This window comes from Homarus americanus, unplaced genomic scaffold (genome assembly GCF_018991925.1).
Source record: "Homarus americanus isolate GMGI-L3 unplaced genomic scaffold, GMGI_Hamer_2.0 scaffold45698, whole genome shotgun sequence".
Classification (NCBI taxonomy): Eukaryota; Metazoa; Arthropoda; class Malacostraca; order Decapoda; family Nephropidae; genus Homarus; species Homarus americanus.
The window spans coordinates 7,907,159-7,927,594 of NW_024735554.1; positions in this window are offsets into that span (position 1 = coordinate 7,907,159).

Consider the following 20,436-nt stretch of genomic DNA (forward strand, 5'->3'; position numbering starts at 1 on the left):
CACGGTGAGAATAATACACATATGATAGGAGATCGAGCGACCCCTGTGTAACTGTCCGCCTGTTAGGGCTAGAGAGCAAGGGGGAGCCAGCCAGCAGCGCTAGGAGCCCAAAAGGACGTCCTGCCACCAGCGCGGTGTCACACCTACTGAGAGCAGAGAGCTGCTGACCTACAGAGGTGAAGGGGCGCGGGGGGTCGCTGCAGAGTGCAAAGCAAGCTGCCTGATATGTTTTAGCTTACCTAGGTCAGCTGCGGAGGACCAGTGTTTGATTGTTATATATTGTATTTCTCAAATATTTTCATATTAAAAATATGTTAATGGGAAAATAGAACCACGCGTCTGTCTCTCGTATGCTGAGTGAGGTTATTCTTAACATTCCCTTATATCATTACTTATTTAAACTGCGAGGCTTGAGCTGGAAGGTGGGATGATGCCACAACGTAACTGAACTAGAAAAGGTTAGTGACTTAGAGAACTGAAAGTAAATAGTAGAAAGAGAAAGGTAAAGGTGGTTCAGAGGAACGCACTGACCAGAGTGGGTAGAGGGAACACTACAAGGAAGAAAGGTGATCGGACATCTAGGAATTATTTTCTAGGGAAGGACTATAAACTTAGAGCTATAGAAGGAGCTTAAGATAGTAAATGACGGCAAAGAAACATGAACTTAGAAAGAGGCGGAATGTTCCACTATTCCAGCTACACAGAGGAGTTACCTGAGAGGTGTCTCAGGTAACCAGAATGGAAGAAGTAGGAAATAATGAAATATATTGGGTGTTTGAAATTACAGAGAGGACAAAAGGAGTATATTGTGGGGTAATGGAAGACGAGAAGGGAAGTTCGATGAGTTGGAATGAAGATGTAAGAAGAATACAGGAGAGGATAATAAAGCGGGTGTATAGAGGCAATGTAACAGGTATAATGAGTAAAGGGAGACTACAAACATAATAGGAAGGAAAAGTGGAACAATACATTAAGAAAATAACACAAGGGGGAGGGGGTTAGGGGAACAGAGAGGTCAAAGTAAGTAAGTACTGTATAATGGGAGACTGGCTTGAAGGTTGACACACTCATCGTGGCTGTCCCTCACAGTGAAGCGTCTTGGAAGAATGGGGCGTCGTTAACATAACATTAGAATTTGTTCTCCATGTTAAATTTTTGTGTTGTTTTGCATTATTGTATTATTTCTGTGTATATTATGTTTATAAAACTCCATACGACTTTGATGTCAACATATTGTATTGATTTTGACTAAAAAACTGAATATTGTGAGGAATTGACTCAATGTACGAACTAATTTAACGTGTCAATCAACCAAAAGCTCTACGCCATGAGACTTTATTTCATGTTTTGAAAGGATTACAGAATAATATGTTCTTTATATAGAAAAAACAGAAATAATTATGTATAAATATATAATTGAAAGTTTGGTTATACTGTTTAGTCCATTGACGAAGATTATTGACCATTTGACAGGCGCTGTTACTAAGGTGAATTGATTTAGAAAGTGGTTACATAGTCGGGAATTCTCGGCGAAGTAACCACTTCCATTAAATTTACGAGAGGACAGTGTCTTGATGACTAGACTAATCAACAGGAATAGTCTCAAAGATAATTAAATTCCTCAGTGGGCAAAGTGCACTGTTCGACTTGGTTAATGATCAATTGATAAGAGATGAGAAGGATATTAACCGACTGATGTAATTATTATTGATCAACTGGGTAGAAGGTGACTGTTACTCACGGTAACTGTAAGTTATATTGTCTGTAACCGAGCATTTAGCTACCTAATGCGAAATTTATATAATACTAATTTCACTTGCAGAGTGAAACTAATTCTAACTGTAAACTTGAGGTTAGTACAACTTAAACTATCTGTAACTAATAAGAAAGTAACTAATGTTAACTAGAAATAAGGTTAACCATAAGATATAAAAAGCTAATTGATGCTAACCATGACTTGCTACCTATTGTGGTAATACCTATCATCAACTCACTGTAACCATTAGTTGATTCATTGTTTATACGAGGCTCGATCAGCCCCGGGCAGAAAACGTTGATGCACCCAATAACATATAAACAATACGTTTGCTTTACAATACGACCATGTAATAAAACTCACTATTCATTATTGAATAAAACCTTTATTGACCATTGGCTATTTTCGGCTCTGCGTAATTGGAAGAAAAATAAAGATGAAATTAAAGCAGAAAATCGAGGTATAAAATACTGGGAACTAAAAAAATAACAAATACAAAAATAATACAAGGAATATAAAATTAAAAATGAGAACATAAAAACCGAAGAGAAAAAGAGTATGAATGAATGTTTGGAGTTGATTTGAGTAAATCTCACAAGAACACAAACACCATTAGAGATTAAACATGGATTTATTTTTGAAAGTGGAAAAACGCCATACGATGACTAGGTATAAATTACAAATAAATATATCCCACCATAGTTAAAAAAAAAAGTGAGCAGCTAATTGACTAAATAAAGTTTGAATAGACAGATTTATAAATTTGATATATTATTAAAAGAATATATTGATATCCAGTTAAAAGAACAGTGTGGGAATAGGTAGTTGTAACAAGTAGTGTTAATTAGGAGTACTTTGTCGGGTGTGTGGGAGAAAAAATGTAAGTATTGGGGTAGAGAGTTTATCATAAAGCTGTGTGGTGAGCTGGAAGGTATTTCATGATAGATCTAATTTACATATAGACAGATACATAACATCGTCTGGTTGTGGACCTATCTTCAGTTATCGTCATTTAATTTTAACCCCTTGAGTACAATACAGGTCACCTGAACGCGATGAATTGGCTCATTGAGTAAGAAATCATAACCCCTTCAGTATGATATTTAACTAGAATACAATGACTTAACCCGTTGGGTTACATAAACAATTCCCACACAAAACTAGTTTATTATATTCAGGTAATTTGGATAATAGTCAAGAGGTTCAACTCCTAGAAGTAACATTGAATATAATGATACGAACTAAATCACTAAATATACCAATTTAATCGTGTTGGAAGAAAAAAATATTTCACAGGAAAAAAATGAAACAGAAATGCAGTGTCTCTGCTGACGTTAACAAAGAGTTATATCTCTTATAATTTGTTACCGTTGTTAGACAAGTGTATTACTAACCTTGTTACGTGCTTAAGTCTTTCGTTGTTGTAGCGCAGTAATAACATGATGACAACAACAACTTTGATGGCTTGAGGTGAGTCGGTTATGTTGTGTGTTTCTTAATAGTAATTGTGATTCTAATAAACGCATTAAATGGCCAGTAAAGACAGACCTATATTGGAGTGGTGTTATGGTTATAAGGATGATGCATAGAGGAATTCTCTCACCACTAGATTATTATATAGAGGTAAATGAATGTTGTTTTGTGAATGTATAAAGAAGAAGGATGGCCATTATGTTTCTGTGTAGAGGAAAATCACTGCCATTGGTACAATATTGGGAAAAAAATTATGACCATTAGATCAATTTGACAGACGAAACAAATAACCAATGGATGTATTAATCCATTAGGGAAATAAACATGGAAATCTTGACCATTGCATCAGTATGTAGGAGAAATTAAGTGCATTAGATCAAAGACTAGAGTAATGGTCAGATTAATTATTTGAGTAATTAATGTAGAAAATTTACGACTATAATTAACCCAAATATGGGAAATAATTAAATAACGTTTTATTAAGAGGTTAAATGGTCCTAGATCAGTCGTAACAATGTGAGGAGGGAAGTCAATGGCCGGCAGTCAAACCAATCAATGGAGAGGTTTCAGGCCCGCCTAACCAATCAGTAGAGAAATTCCAGAGTCCTCAGACCAATCACACCGAAGGAAATTGGTCCCATGATACCAATTAGTAGAGAAAATATAAACCCACAACACCAATCAGTAAAGAAGGAGTTTCCTATCATCTAAGTAAAGACGTCATAAGCAAGTAATCTCATATATATATTTATATTTATATATATATATATATATATATATATATATATATATATATATATATATATATATATATATATATATATATATATACGTATATATATATTGGGTATGAAATCAAATTAATTGCCCCTCCCTTGCACAGAAGAAACCGATAGAAGTACAAACAAACAAAAATGGCGTCTTTCAGATAACTTAATTATACATCTCAGCAAACCACTCAATAGTTGGTGTTGCCTGGTGGACGGCTACAAGTCGGTAAGTGTAGGGGGTGAAGACAGAGTCCAAAAAGTCGGTGTCAGCGACGAATTTTTCTTTTACGTGGCCAGGAAACCAAATTCCCAAAATGACAGGATATGGGCCAAACACTCCAAACGAATCCCTCGACAAAGAGCAGTACCAGGAGTTACTCAAAACTCATGATTGTGTGAACGTTTTTGTCCTTTTCATTGCCCGCATATGAAGAAACCGCACGACCAAGGCTGGGTCGAAGCGTATTTCCGAAGAGATGACTTTACTGCACGACAAAGCCCCCTGTGTGGCCGGGTAATTCACCAGACTTGAACGTTCCTGAACTTTTGGAATCTATTCTGAAGGACCGAGTGAAAACCCTGATGCTTGTTAAACCTTCAACGACTGATTCTGTCGGTGGACCATGGAACAGCACGTCGGAACATTAATACTTCGAAATCTCTCGTACGACACCGACCTTTTCGAGTCTCTTCTCACCCCCTGCACTTCTTGACTTAAGCCATCCGCCAAGCACAAGTAGGCAACACCAGCTATTGATTGATTTCGTTTAGATCTAGAAGTGAATAATAATAATAATAATGATAAATCTTTCCCTGAGCATCAGTAAAAGACTAAGAGAATAAAGAATAAGAGACAGTAAGTCCACGTATACAGACGCAGGTAAAAGGTGCGTTATTGTCATCTTCCAAGGCCTGTTCAGTACATCCTAAGGCAGTCACAGCGACGCACAGAGATCCCTAATGCAGGGACTGAATAGAGGAAGGGATTTTGGAGAAGATGAGGGAGGGAGAAGACGTTTATGGAGCAAGGAACTGGCACAAGGAGGGGGAGAAGGATGAATCGAGGGTAGAGAGAGGGAAAAAATGGGAATATTAATGTAAATATGAAAGAGGGAAGCATAAAGGGAGGCGGTGGAAAGAGGAAAGGAGTAAGGTACGGGAAAAGAGAGAGAGAGAGAGAGAGAGAGAGAGAGAGAATTTAAATTGGTAAAGGCGTTAGGGAATGGAGGGGTGAGCTGGGTAAGATGAGTGTGTGTGTAGGGATGACAAGAGGCTGGAGACCTGAGGACCAAAGTTTGGTATTGCCTATACATAAGCGGAAGGGGTGACTCCTTAGACTGTGGAAACATCGGGGGGTAGAGGGATTAAGTTGATGAAATTTGCTGTGTAGGCATTAAAGATGATATTGGACCAGAGGTTTGATGGAGACGGTGAACAACGATGAGATGTTTAGAAAGGAGAAATAAACAGCAGATGCGTTAAAATCCAGGAGAACGGTTTCGAGAGAATTAGGAAGTTATAATGTGCCCTCATGGTTCTTTAGAAAGCTTCCAACATATTCCCAAGAGAAATGGTGTATTGGTAACCTGAAGAAGAAACGAATACGAGGTAAACTAATCAGGGTAATGGAGGAGTAATACAAAGTTACTAAAACTATAAAAATCAAGAACTAATTAAGGAGATTCAGAACAAGTTTGAAGAAAGAATTTGTCAACGTCAAAAATCTTGTTGAGCTTGATGGATCTACTGAGCAAACAACAAGAGAGATTAGCCACTGTGGTTAATCGTATGTGATACATCTTACTCTATACTCGTACTTATATTTCCCGACCACTAAGGCTCTCGTACTGTACTTAATGTGACTTAGGTAGGAAAGGGGAGAGCGTTGTATTTCTCAAAAAAATGTTTACGTGTCTGTCTTCATCTTGCCGTATCTGTAGCTATGCTGTATATCTAATCTGGCCTTGTATCTCTGAATAAAGTTTCTGAAATCTGATTAATTTTTAGAAAGGTCGAGACTCGTATGTTGTTAGATCTCCGCTTATATTGTCTCCTTGTTGCTTTAAAAGGAGACTAGGTCGTATTTCAGGTTCATTCTTAAAGCAGGATGGTGATCAATAAGCCGCGAGGTTATCCTGGGTGAAGGCCACATGAAGCCCGTTTGGCCGGATTGTGATGTACCGTAGTGAGGGAGGATACAGAACTCTTTGACCCGTTGCATAGAAAAATTCAGTTTGAAAACCTTAGCCTTCATAACCGAAAGAAATTCTTTGGATTTGGGCAAAAATATGTCAAACGCGGAGTTCATTAAGGTCAATGAGCCACAATACCTTTGATCCTCCACCACCAGGAAGGAGTGTGGCCTTCTAATTCTGTCCGTTTATTTTTCACTCATTTTCTCTAGCATATCTCTCTGGTTATGGCTCTCACCTCCCTCTAAAGCTCCCTTGAACTCCTGACCAGAAAAAGAATGTGTTTGTTTCGGTCTCTCCTTCACGTCGTGACCACTACCATCTTCGAGTCACTCAAGGTGATTTGCGGCTGCCCTCACTGTGTTCCCACTCCTGCCTCCTTTTCTCCTCTTTTCCTCTCCTTACTGTGTTCTCCTTACTTTGTATTATAAGGAAAAAACAATCGGACTTCATACACGGAAAGTAAATTACCCAGAAGTAAACTCATCCCAAGAACACAAAGACTGAACAAGAAAATGCATAAAGAAAAATGTGACAGAATTCTACGGAATATTGATTGTTGTACAAAGTTATGAATCAACGTAACAGCAGTAAAAACCCAGCTCATTATAAATTACTAATGGCTGTATGTTGTAAAAATTATGACCCGAACGGTAGAATTAATTAATGAAACCCAACAACATTAATATTATCATTGCGGTGAATTTTCAAGTGAGGCTTGTGGTACAATCTGAAAACGTAAGGTTTATACAAATATTGCCACACTAATAACAACAGAAAAACATGTGAAACAGGTGAATTTCTTCGTAGAATTGTGATACATTTGTATTAAGAAAATTGTGACCTTCAGAGGTGTTAAAGAAGGATCCTTAATTATAAATTTCTAGTTTCAAGAAAATTGTAGGCACCGGCTTTAGTATCACATGTTGTGGAACGTTACTGTGATGGCTACAATCAGTCTGGTCCTGGAAAAAGGAACACGAAAAAAAAAAACGGAATCTCTTGAACTAGATATCCAAATTTTCTTGATACAGAAAGAACTTTTTGGCTGTTAGGAAAATGGATGGGATGCTATAACACGCGTCTGGGTGTAACTTTCCTAAAACTGTGCCGTATTAGTCTGTTCTGCAAGTAACTATAACTATCTATTAAAGTTATTTCGTTTAGTTATTAGTCATAATACTTTTGAGGGAGCCGTGCTTTTTTGGTTACCATCTTCAGATACTGTAGTTACATACTGTATAGTTTCCAGGCAGCATTAAGTATTGCTAGATAATGTTGATCAACCAAGGCGACCATTCAATATGGTAACATTTAGAAACAGTTAAGAAATGTTCCGGATTTATCAGTCGAGTCAATACCTCATTGGATTCTTACATGTCCTCACAGAATATCGTCGGGAATTCTGACAAGTGCTTCTTGGCATGTGTGCCGATCTCAAGAAGATGCTCGACAAAGGTTCTTCAGATACTTGGGGAAATCCTACAATCCCTTGGAGCACCCACGAGGACTATCGACCTGATTTCTGTCTTGCATCTGGGGAGGATTGTATATTTGTCCACTTCCCTGGTACTCCAGAGTTCTTTGTCTTCAAGTAGATATTGGTTATTGGGTCAAATTTCGGATAGTAATCAATATAGTCTCTCAGGTTTCAATTTCTAATTCATTAATTGACATTTCACTATTAATGGCGAATTCTTACTTTAATCAGTTTCGGTCCATCCGTGGAAATGATAAGGTCATCGGGATCTAGGAGAGATTCGCTAATGTTTCTTCCTGGAGTAATTTGTATTTAAAAATAAATATCATTACTCGCATCTTACTGCAGTTACCTACAGTATAATATATGGAATATCTTGTATACCACCACGTTGATGAAGGTTACGATGCTTCTCAGCCCGATGTAGGGCAGGAGCTTCTCTCACCTCAACTGAATAAAATCGTCTGGATTTAACCAGAATAAAATACCTAAGCGCACCTCTGCCCCACAAAGGGTTAAAACATAACCTTTACCAGGCACTGTACCTTCTTTTCTCCGTAACACACTACTTCTCTTCTTTACATTATGTCTGTCATAGAAAAAACAAACAATGGCAGACGAAATATTTATACCAAACAGTTTCGGTCACAACTGTCGCCCTCTTCGGTGGAGTTACAGTGGAGGACGACCGTTGTCGCGGAAACTGTTAGGCATAAATATTTCGTCTGCCATTGTGCTTTTTTCCTACATTGTTGTTCACATTATGGTGACTCTCCAGCAGCCATACTTCTTTTATTCATCAATGTACAGTACTCGCTCAATGTATCTTTTATTATTTTAGCCCCCCATTAATTTGTAGATATATTTTTCATATTCGTCTTTTATATGCTTTTGCCTTATAGTGTTTGTTATATTGGGATATTTTCAAACTTTTCTCTTTGCACACAGTCACACACACACACGCACACACACACACACACACACACACACACACACACACACACACACACACACACATATATATATATATATATATATATATATATATATATATATATATATATATATATATATATATATATATATATATATATATATATATATACAAAAACTGTATAGAAATAGATCGAGTTCCCTCTTAACGCGACTTCTTTAACACCTGAATTTCTTATCGCTCACCGAAACGGTTGAACTCACGGTCAAGATCGTGTCCCTTAGTTGGGCATTCCCTGCAGCGTCTCTGTGGACCGCCTCCGTCATGGACCCCGTGAAATGCGCCCACCAAAGGGACTCGCCGGAAGCCATACCAATCACCACACTTAGCTTGACTCAAGGACGGAAGAGAATTTTCACGTTTTCAGAGAGGGGGGATGAGGGACGCTGTTAAGGCATTCTCCAGAGGGGCTCACCAGGAGGCAGATCAATCACCATACTTAGTTCCGGTGAGGGCGTAGGAGGACACAGTATCTGGAAACAACTATCATAAGAACAAGCTGGCCAGACGTGTGTAGTATTGTGCTTCCTTCATTTGTCTAAAAGCTAAGTTGGCTGTGTTTCATGTTACTGTCAGATGGAGGCTATTGTTTTGTCCTACTGTCAGGTGAAGGCTGTTGTTCTGTCAGATGAAGACTGTTGTTCTGTCCTACTGTCAGATGGAAGCTGTCGCTATTTACAGACGTTAAAACTGGTTTTAGTTTTATCCTCCCTATTGTCAGGGGGCAGCTTCATCACCCTCCCGCCAGCAGAGGATAGTTTGTTACCTTCTCATACTGTGACATATGATTGCTATCTCTTACCAGACGCGTCATCTATAAGAGAGGATATATAATGTACCTACCTATGTAGTAATGGAACTGAGTGATCCTGACTGAGTGTTGAACTCCAGCAGAAACTTATAAGAAGGTCTAAATCTGGCTGCCTAGTTCTGGGGCTTGTAGGAGTTGCACAAGCTTAGCAAATCTCTGAGCGGGAGTCCCACCTCTCTAGCTGCAGCAGCTTAAGAATTCCAGTGAATGTAGATTCTCCCGATGCATATATCCTTTACTGATATCTTCAAACGTAGGAACCCTTTCATTACAGTACTTTAACGAAGATATCCTATCATGAGAGTCATTTTGCGAATTTCATTCATTAAATATATACCTTCTACCAAATTATTCTTCGGTTGATGTGTCACAAGTACTTCAAAGAATTTGCGGAGTCATAATCCTTCACTAACTGTAACCTCCTTTTAATATATATATATAACTAGCAAAATATCATGCTGTATGAAGCCATTAATATTAGAATTTTAGCACAACTCTCATATGGATAAATTTAAAAGCTATCCTCCCTTAGAGCTTCCTCCCACCTGCATAGAGGCATTTTCAGCAGGTGGTAATTCTGAAGGGTTTTGAACGAACATTTGAGTTCTGGCAGTTGCCAAATCACAACTTTCTCATTTGTGAATGCTCAGAATCGAGCAAATTGACGGATTTTAACTAGGCTCACACTAGTTAATTCCGTGTCACATCAAATTGTCTGCTTGTGTAGTGCAATTGTTTTTGTGTTTCTTTTTTTTTTAATAAAGTAAGTAAGAGGATTCAAGGTAAATTATTGATTGATTTTTTATTTTTTTTAGTTTGCAAGAGAGACTGTGGTCATTTGCCCTAGTTATCCTCTTATAGTGGAACGTGAGAAGCAAATCCGGCCTGGAAAATGGGAAGCGGATGAAACATTAATGAAATTACCATATCGCTTCGTTGATAAACTTAGGATTCATGGGAAACACGCCCCTGTGTTAAACATCTTGATGGATCATATTACTTAATATTCTAGTTATGCAATTGCCGGTATTTCTAATTTTTTCCATTGGCAGTGTAATGACAAAACCCCACGGCAGTATTTATATATATTTGTTTACTAATTATGGTGATGATTGCAAGTTTACAAAAGGCAAAGTTAATTCCACGGTTCTCTACCCTTAACCTCTCTCTCTATTCCTCCCTCTATGTACCTTAAACCTCTCCTATCCCTCTAGCCCCGAACACCCTTACCCTCCCCCCACCCCTAACACTACACCAAGGAGTTTCGTGGATTTCACATCTTCAAGGGTGAGCAGAGGCTTATATATATATATATATATATATATATATATATATATATATATATATACACGTCGCCACACTTTCTTTAAGCAATAATAGTATATTGATCCTGGGAACGTTAAAGGACCGGCATATTGATCTCTGAGAGCATTAAAGTCGCAGGTCACTCGAGGATATGTTACGAGGTCGCTTCCTTGAGCCAGAGAGGCGTGTGTACGTCAGTGGCGTCTGGGAAACTTATGAAAGAGAGAGAAATAGAGATTAGTGGATAAGAAACATATGGATAAAGAAAGAGAGACAACTATAAATCAGAAGAGTTAAAAAGAAAGGGATACAGACAGTAAAATAACAATTATAGAGAAAACAAAAAGAAATAGGATTAGAGAAAAAGACTGGCTAGTTTCTGCGGGTTTGTATAATGTTTCGTGAGACTTTTCCAACACTGTGTGACTGGCCGTCTTACAGAGCCTAACCAAGACTCGTCACAGCTGTCGTGGTCACATTACTCTTAAGAAAACTTTTTACTGTAAATACGGTAATGTCTTAAGACTAATGATTGTCTATACTTATACCTTGGCGATAAGATAATACGTATTTATTTCTTATTAAAACCTTAAACCTCTCACACTATCTATCAAATTCTCCTCTTATTTTTTTTTAGACGTATCTCATCCAATTTCTCCACAGATTTTTTATATTACTTTTCCTTTCCGCCTACACTTTCTCTCAACCACTCTACCTACTTCTCTTTACCACCTCTTTCCCACTCATACACTCACACACAACCTCTTTATTCTCCTCTCTCAAATAACCACACTCCAAAATTATCCCGCCTGATGCCTTCACTCTTTTCTCACAGTAAGACTCTCTCTACCCCCACACACTTGGACTCTCCCACGCTCTCCTCTCCTTGACACTCTCTCTCCACCCATCCCCACCCCTCCTCTCTGATACTCTCTCCACTCACTTCTCCCATCCTCTCAGGTACTCTCACCGCCCATCCACCCCTCACTCCTCAGTCTCTCCATCAACCCACCTCAACGCCTCCTCCCTCTTAAACAGACACCTCTGAAATACTGTGCAATCATATTCATCTTGTGTATTCACGACCATTCGGATATTCCAGTCACAACTACTTCCTTTAGAAGAGGAGGAGGGGATAGAGGAAAAAGAGGAGGAAAGGAGGAGTAAGAGAAAGAATAAAAGGAGGAGGAATAGAAGAAGGAAGAGGAAGACGATGGGGAGGAGGAGGAAGAGGAGAAGGAGAGGGAAGAGGAAGACAAGGAGGGGGAAGATTAAGATGAAGAAAAGCGGGAGGAGGATAAGTATGTATATGAAGGGGAGTGGAGAAGGAGACGAAAAGTGAAGAGAGAGAGAGATGGAAGGGGAACGAAAGTGATGGGAAGCAGGAAAGGGGGAGAGAGGGATAAGGAAGAGGAAATAAGAGTAAAAGAAGAAAAGTGTCGGGTGTGAAGGAAGTAAACATGTCATTTCTTCTTCCTCTCATTATCTCATGTGTAATGGAGTGTTATGAACCATTTCCATCCCTCGTAAATATATAGATAGAAACACAACAACGTTTCGATATCGAGTTATTCTGGTACAAGAACCTTATAGCTTGAGTTATTCTGGTACAAGAACCTTATAGCTTGAGTTATTCTGGTACAAGAACCTTATAGCTTGAGTTATTCTGGTACAAGAACCTTATAGCTTGAGTTATTCTGGTACAAGAACCTTATAGCTTGAGTTATTCTGGTACAAGAACCTTACAGATTGAGTTATTCTGGTACAAGAACCTTACAGATTGAGTTATTCTGGTACAAGAACCTTATAGCTTGAGTTATTCTGGTACAAGAACCTTATAGCTTGAGTTATTCTGGTACAAGAACCTTATAGCTTGAGTTATTCTGGTACAAGAACCTTATAGCTTGAGTTATTCTGGTACAAGAACCTTACAGCTTGAGTTATTCTGGTACAAGAACCTTATAGCTTGTTATTCTGGTACAAGAACCTTATAGCTTGAGTTATTCTGGTACAAGAACCTTATAGATTGAGTTATTCTGGTACAAGAACCTTATAGCTTGAGTTATTCTGGTACAAGAACCTTACAGCTTGAGTTATTCTGGTACAAGAACCTTATAGCTTGAGTTATTCTGGTACAAGAACCTTATAGCTTGAGTTATTCTGGTACAAGAACCTTACAGCTTGAGTTATTCTGGTACAAGAACCTTATAGCTTGAGTTATTCTGGTACCAGAACCTGACAGCTTGAGTTATTTTAGTACAAGAACCTTACAGCTTGAGTTATTTTAGTACAAGAACCTTACATCTCAGGTTATGGTAACACAATTACATATCTTGAGAAGCTACATTAATGATTACTTGTTTTCAAAATAACTACTTGATGATTTAATAGGAAAATAATAATTTGAGGAGTAACTACAATTAAAGTCTTGCAAGAATCAAGGGGACCTGTGTCAGTATAAATTAAACGAATAAAGGTCATAATTAGAACACATTTTGAACATTGTAACATTAAAAGGAGTTACTAAATTTATACACCTGTGAAATATCTTAAATATTAACACATGCAATGGTGTTTGGATATAATGTAAACTCTATGTGTCTCATTATTAATAAATCCACCACCACGTATCCAGGCAGACTGGGTTAGAAGGTGGGAACGCTGTCCATTTCTCCAACATTTTACATTTGCAGTATGAGACATTCCCAGAACAGTATTTCAGGTAATAATTTGGTGGGTGTCACAGAACGACTGATTGCATATTACCATACTAACAACGTATCATACTTCCGTCAAGTTTGTGTCAATATAACGAACAGATCAGCGTGCCTGACAGACTCTCGTCTATTAGAAAAATTTCTGGAAAAATCACTTCCTAAAATAATGTATCGTATCAACTTCAAACATCCTCCAATACTGAGGTCCGTCACACGCGATGACTGCCGTAGGTGCTTGAGATAATACGCAGTATCTACAGTCAGCTGGGTTTGAAAAGACAATCATCTGAATCTGAGAGGCAAGCGACTGTCTGCACGAGCGTCTTGGAGTTATTTTAAATATTTGTGGCATTCTGGAGGATTATTTAAAAAAAAAAATTACTTTTAAATTGGTTAAGGTACAAAAATTAATATTAATGGGTTATTTTTTATAGGTATAAGAAGAAAAAAAATAGTTTGGTCATCCGATTCATAAAAGCACATAAATGTATTTTTGGTGTTAAAAATGAGTCACTCCATGGATGTCAGTCAATATTTAAAAGTTGCAGAATAATATTTTTTTTTCCATCAGCTATTTTATTATACTATTCTGGCTAAACTCTTCATTACAGAGTGTGTAAGTTAGGCGTTTGTTGCCTAATTGTCTCACTTCATGTCAAAATAATTTAGTAAATGACCTAGTTCAGGCATCTTTATGGCCACCATAGTTGGGGCCAGACCAAGCCTCTGGTTTCGAAGCCGAAGCCATTGAAAATTCACAAAGCCGAAGCTGAAGCCAGCTATTTAAAGCCTTGAAGCCGAAGACGAATCCAACCAAGTAAAAAGTCATAAAACCGAAGTCGAAGCCTAAGTCAAAGGCTTTCCAAAGCTACAGGAAGCTTTAACAACCGTACATATACAATATACTGTATTACTTTAAATGTTGATGTTGATGGGAATATAAATAACTAAATAACTAAATAAATAAATAAATAAATATATATATATATATATATATATATATATATATATATATATATATATATATATATATATATATCTTGATAAAATCACACGGAAAAGAAACAACGGTGCAGCTTGTCTTTATTCAAGATATATCTTATCCACGTTTTCATTGTGGATCTACATGAAATATATATATATATATATATATATATATATATATATATATATATATATATATATATATATATATATATATATATATATATATATATATATATATATATATATATTCGAAGTTGCAGCAAGGGCCTTGCTGTACTGCAGCTTATCTCAAAGCCTTGCTGCAAGACTTTGAGATAAGCTGAGTTTATTTTAAGCTGATTGATCTTGGGGGAAGTTTTGACTTATCCTATAGACTCAAAAATGTTGCAAAGAGTAACAATTTAACAAAAATTTATATTAACCATTGTTTATCCTATTAATTATCCATCATCATTCATGTTATTCATTTATTTCATTCATAATTTAATTTTTCAAAACAAATAATTTGTACCAAAAACCTAGTAAATATACATGATAACATTATTATATAGTCATATAGTCACAAATCACAGAGAAGATTGAACTAATTAACTTAATATTTTCAAAGGTGTCACTCAGCCAACAGCACCTAGGCTTTCTTAGCAGGTCAGGTCGTTGTAAGAGTAGAAAGTCAGGGAACAGTCCAGCTGTGGCTTCTAAGCCGGTGCCGTGCCTCTGGTTTCGAAGCCAAAGCCGGCTTCAGCCCCATGTCCACGAGCAACGCAAGTATTTCATTTTGCTTCTATCTTTTCACTTCTTGCGCCAGCAGTCTTATGTGAGACATCTCTTACAACATAAGCTTCTTTGATGATACTTAACTCTGCATTTAGTTATACAAACGAGTATGAATGTTGTTTATTCGACACAGAATTAGATTTTGTGTGTTTTTTCTCTCTTTTTTTAATTGCCCTGGAGGCAGAGTCTTTCTGATGTTTCTTCTGATGAAGACTTCATTATGCAAACCACATTGAAATTTCTATTTATCCCGACATTTCTTTCCCTTATGCGAGGTGTGGACATCAACACAAACATGCATGCACTTTGATTTCCTAAACTTTTGGTCTCTAGACATCAGTTTGACTCTTTACACTCTCAGGGTTTTCATATGTATAAATGCGTATGATGGAATTTATCACCTTGTAGGTCTGTATATGTACTATATGCGAAAACGCGTATGAGCATGAAGGAGTCTGTTGGAGCGCAGAACCTGTGCGGCTAGCCACCAAGAGCCAACAAAATCCTGAGATGTGTTAAGAATAGATTTTTTGTCACGTCATACTGATCATTTTGATTTTGCAATGGTGAAACACTTGATGTGATTTCATAGTCTAAACTCTGAAGTACAAGAAAGGTTCAAAATAAAATCTCAAAAAAAAAAATATCTTATGTTCTTCCATTTGAGCTTCACACACACACAACAATCATTAGAAGCCCCTGTGTTGACTGCCGGAAATTTCATAGAATAATATAATTTATAAGGTAAAGTAGAGTACATTAGTTTTATAAGACGTCACTTTATTACATAGCCGATGTGTTATTTTTTTGAGTCGGAATTAAACCACATTCTTGGCCTCGTATACGAGTATAATCAGCATCTTGATTCGTACACTAAGTTTATGGAGAGTATGATGGCAGCTCCCTATTTTTAATATCGACGAGACTGTATCATGAAAACAAGCTGATCAAGAAACAGTAAAGTACTGTACATATCCCTAATTATATCCTATATGATAATAACATCTTTATTGACTTATTAATTAATTTTGAAATATACTGATTGTGCAAATAATTTCCTTGAGTAAATGAGATATGAATTAAGTGATGAATATGAAATGTAATCTCTGCGAAACAACGATAAGGTATATTGTGGTTACATTCAGCTCGAATCTTTTCTCTACGTTTCGTCCATTCTCAAAAGTCTATGAAACCCTTACGGATATTTCCTAAACCAATTAAAATCAAGAGGAGCTCAAGTATGATCAGAAGTGTTTTCCAATGTTTCGACTTAATTAAGGCATCAGTATCTAATGAAGCTGTTTTTTTTTTTAAGTATTTTCTCGTCGACTCGAAGCGACTATTATTTATAAATGTAAAGCCTATGTTAACAAGATAGGATGTGTATTGAAGGCGTTTTTTGAAGTTGTAGTTGTATGTGGCTGTGTTAACATGGGCTCTTTTTTCTTATTAACCGGTTTCTGAAAGAATTTTATACTAAACTAACAATAAACGTGAACTATATTCCGATAGTTGCCCTGATGTTGTAAATGAACAGTTTTTTTGAGAATTGCTGTGAGAGACTTGCGTTACCAATCAAACACTTGTTAAAGGTCAAAGTGGTAGATCTGGAGGCGGTACAATAGGGCGTGAGACATTTCTATTCCCATGTCTACCAAAGGAAACATAATGATATAAAAAAAAACTTATACGTCATCCTGTAGGGATATGTTGATTTATAGTAAGGCGTTGACTGCTGACACAAAGAATGAGATCCACGTTTATCTGCTGTGAAGAGACCACATAACATAGAATACTGACAGAAAAAAATAATGAAAGAATAAGGAACCTGACAAACTAACATCAAGGTATACACTTAAGTGGGTCCTAATAAAGATGAGAGCAGCTTAGACACACAAATTCATAAAAACAACAATATTACATAAAAAAAAGTTAAGCCGTTACCATAGAAACTACAGACAGGTCAACATCAGCAACAGGGTTAATAATGTCGCCCTAGACTCACAAAACTACTGTACAGTTCCTGGGATAATTAATCAAGAAGTTGCCTCGAGAACAACAATCCTTCCTCTGAAATAAAAAGGTGTATCTATAATTATGACCATATTCTCTGAGTCTCTCTTCTTTCTCTTCTTCAAGCATGTATCCTCTCCCACTGGTGACGTCTTCTATCCCTTCTCCTCTGCTTGAATGGAAATATTTAATTATCTCCCATGATCGAGAATAATAATAAATAATGTTTAACAAAAGGTGAGAGCTGACTTAAGGGATTTGTGCTGGGGGGATGATAAGCGGGGAATATAGGGAGGGGTTGTGAAGTAATGAAGGGGATATGAGGGCTGAGTAAAGGGGGGTTGTAATGTCATCAGATTTCAAGGTTGTGTGTGAAAGTTGATTATGGAGCTATGTGTGTGTGTGTGTGTGAAGCTTGGGAAAGGGATATGTCAAAGGGTAACTAGTACCTAGTCAAGTGTTTTGATGGCGTGTAACAGGAGAACTGGAGCTGTGGTTAAAGGTGTGACAGCCTGGTTGCCATACCTTTAAACAGCTGCATCAAAAGATTCTGGTAATTTTAATGCATATTTTTTTCTATTTTGGGGCGATTATTATTATTATTATTATTGTTATTGTTATTGTTATTGTTATTGTTGTTATTATTGTTATTGTTCTTGTTCTTGTTCTTGTTCTTGTCGTCGTCGTCGTCAGTAGTACTAAATTTCTGAGTGTTATCGGATATAATGAAACTGTAGGTCCCTCCTTCCTTGCCGCCTCCATCCACACCTTCGCCTCCTCCTGTGTTCGTGGTCTATTGTTTACTTGAATACCATAAGCCACAAAGAGATGGGACAACCTTCTTCAGGAGTTAAGGAGGGTTTGATGAGAGACATAATCCGAGGTTGCGAGCTTAAAGACCTTAGTTGTTGAAGCACAGTAATAACTTTATAACGTGAACGTCCTCTTGCGCGTCCTGGAGGAATGAATACAATAATCTGAGTAACCAACCTTGACGCATGCATATGCCACGAGTAATTCATAAGAGCCTGATGATAGTTATTTATGTTTTTATTGTCCAGGGTTATTAATGGTAAGGTAAGTTTAGTTGTTGTTGTTGTTCAGGCCACATCCGCAATAGGTACCGCGCTGCACAGAAGCAAACAATACTCATAGTCTGTAACACTAGAGGCAGAAGTAGATTAGATTCACATAAAACTCCATCGCTCAATTTTGCACGGAAACCTTGTTAATTTGGGCCAAAAAATCAACTTAGAAATAAAAATTCCATCGCCCTTTCAGTCTTGTTATACAAACGTTTTTGAAGTGTTGGTTTGATGCGGCGTTGAGCCTCTATAGTAGCGCAGTTATGCGTCGCACAACCTATATATTATTAATTTTTACGAAATGCCCCAAAATATTGTTTTGCTTTTCGTTATTAACTAAAACTAAGTTAATAACAGTGTGTGTGCTGTCAGCCGGACGCTGGCTAAAGTTAGAAAACTGTGAAAAATAGACTTGATTGTCAGGTACAAACAGAAGTTTTTGACAACAAAATTTAATAAAAAAAAATCAGCTTATGTTCTGCTTCGTTGTGGAGTGATGCGTAAAGAGAGGGGAGAGAAATGTGTTACAACTTCAGAATGTAGTCACTTAATCTCTTTGGTAGTTGGGGAAAAATTACAAGAGCAGTCGGAAAGGGTTGGTGTGAAGACGGAACACAGACGCAGCTGTGAGTGAGTGAGTGAGGCAGTTTAGAGCGATAATTTTAGCGCTGAATTTCGCATCAGAAGATATTGCTTTCATTGTAAATAAAGAATTGAAGTGCACAGTATAGGTATTTATAAAGACGAATATAAAACACACATGACAAATAATGGTCTGTTATTGTACAATTTTACACCTGGTGAGGCCCTACGGAGGAGCAGTGTTTCAGGTGTGGTTATTCATCGAGAAAGTGGCCGCTCAATTTGACTCAGTGACGTCACATTTACGTCAGTAGACGATCGAGCTGCTCCTTTCTTGCTGAGGAAAACACTATCTGCTTTATGTTGTTTCCTTGCACAGAATTATACAAGCTACAGTAACTATAGGGAGTATAGGCTCTGTCATATATTGTGGCAATATACTCGTATAGTCTTATTATGTCTGTAAACGGCTTCAATTTACAATGTGAGTAAAGAACATTAGAAAATATAATGAATATCATTATTTGTTTACTACTACGACTACAACAACTGGTTTTTTTTAAGTGGGCTCCAGCCTCCCCCAATAGCCACACCGTCGCCGCCATTTTATTACCTTAATATTAAATACCCTAATACATAAGTAGCTATCCTAGCTGTGTTGAGTTAGTTGAGCCGCAGATCTATGCGGCATTCAGTGACTGTTGCCTCATAGTCAACTACTACTACTTTTTCTTTCGAAACGTGGCCTCCATCCTTCCCCAATAGCCACACCTTCGCCACCATTTTACTGATTAAATATCTAATACAAAAGTAGCTACTGTTGCCCCATAGTTAGTATCTGCGACTGTTGTTGGCTTTGTGGCTGAAGATCTCGTTCCTCTGAGGCAAAGCAATGCAAACATAAGCAGAGAGAAGGACAGTCGACATTTCAACCAGGCTGCATCGTGGCTTCTGGGCTGCTGCTTCTGTTCAGAACACCTCAGCCAATCATGTGTTGAAGCATCTTGCACTTGGGCCCATCTAGTCAGAGATTGTGAATGCCAGAGAAGTGAAGCTACCTTGATCCACGTTCTGAATTCTCTTAGATTACGCCCTGTGATTATCTTTCTCGATCTTTATGTGTGCAGCCATGAGAGAAGAGGTCCTGGTGACATGCGGCCATGGGATCAAATATACTGATATCAAAGAAGATTCGCTATCCCCACGTCCTGAATCCTCGAGCACTGACGTCAACACGGGCTTCGTTGGTTGTATTGGCGGTCCTATTCTGGAGATTCTCACCGTTCCACCTTACCAATGGGGTGTACCCGAATCCACAGACAAATTCTTACTTGTATTATTTCTGATACCTAGTAAACACCAAATTAATCGTTATCCAAATAGTAATGACGATGTTGGTGGTGCATCAAATTCCATAGATTTATACTTTTATGGCATTTCCGTGTTAACAGCACAGAGTACAACAAATTTAATCACATTGGTTTGGTTAGCCTAGCT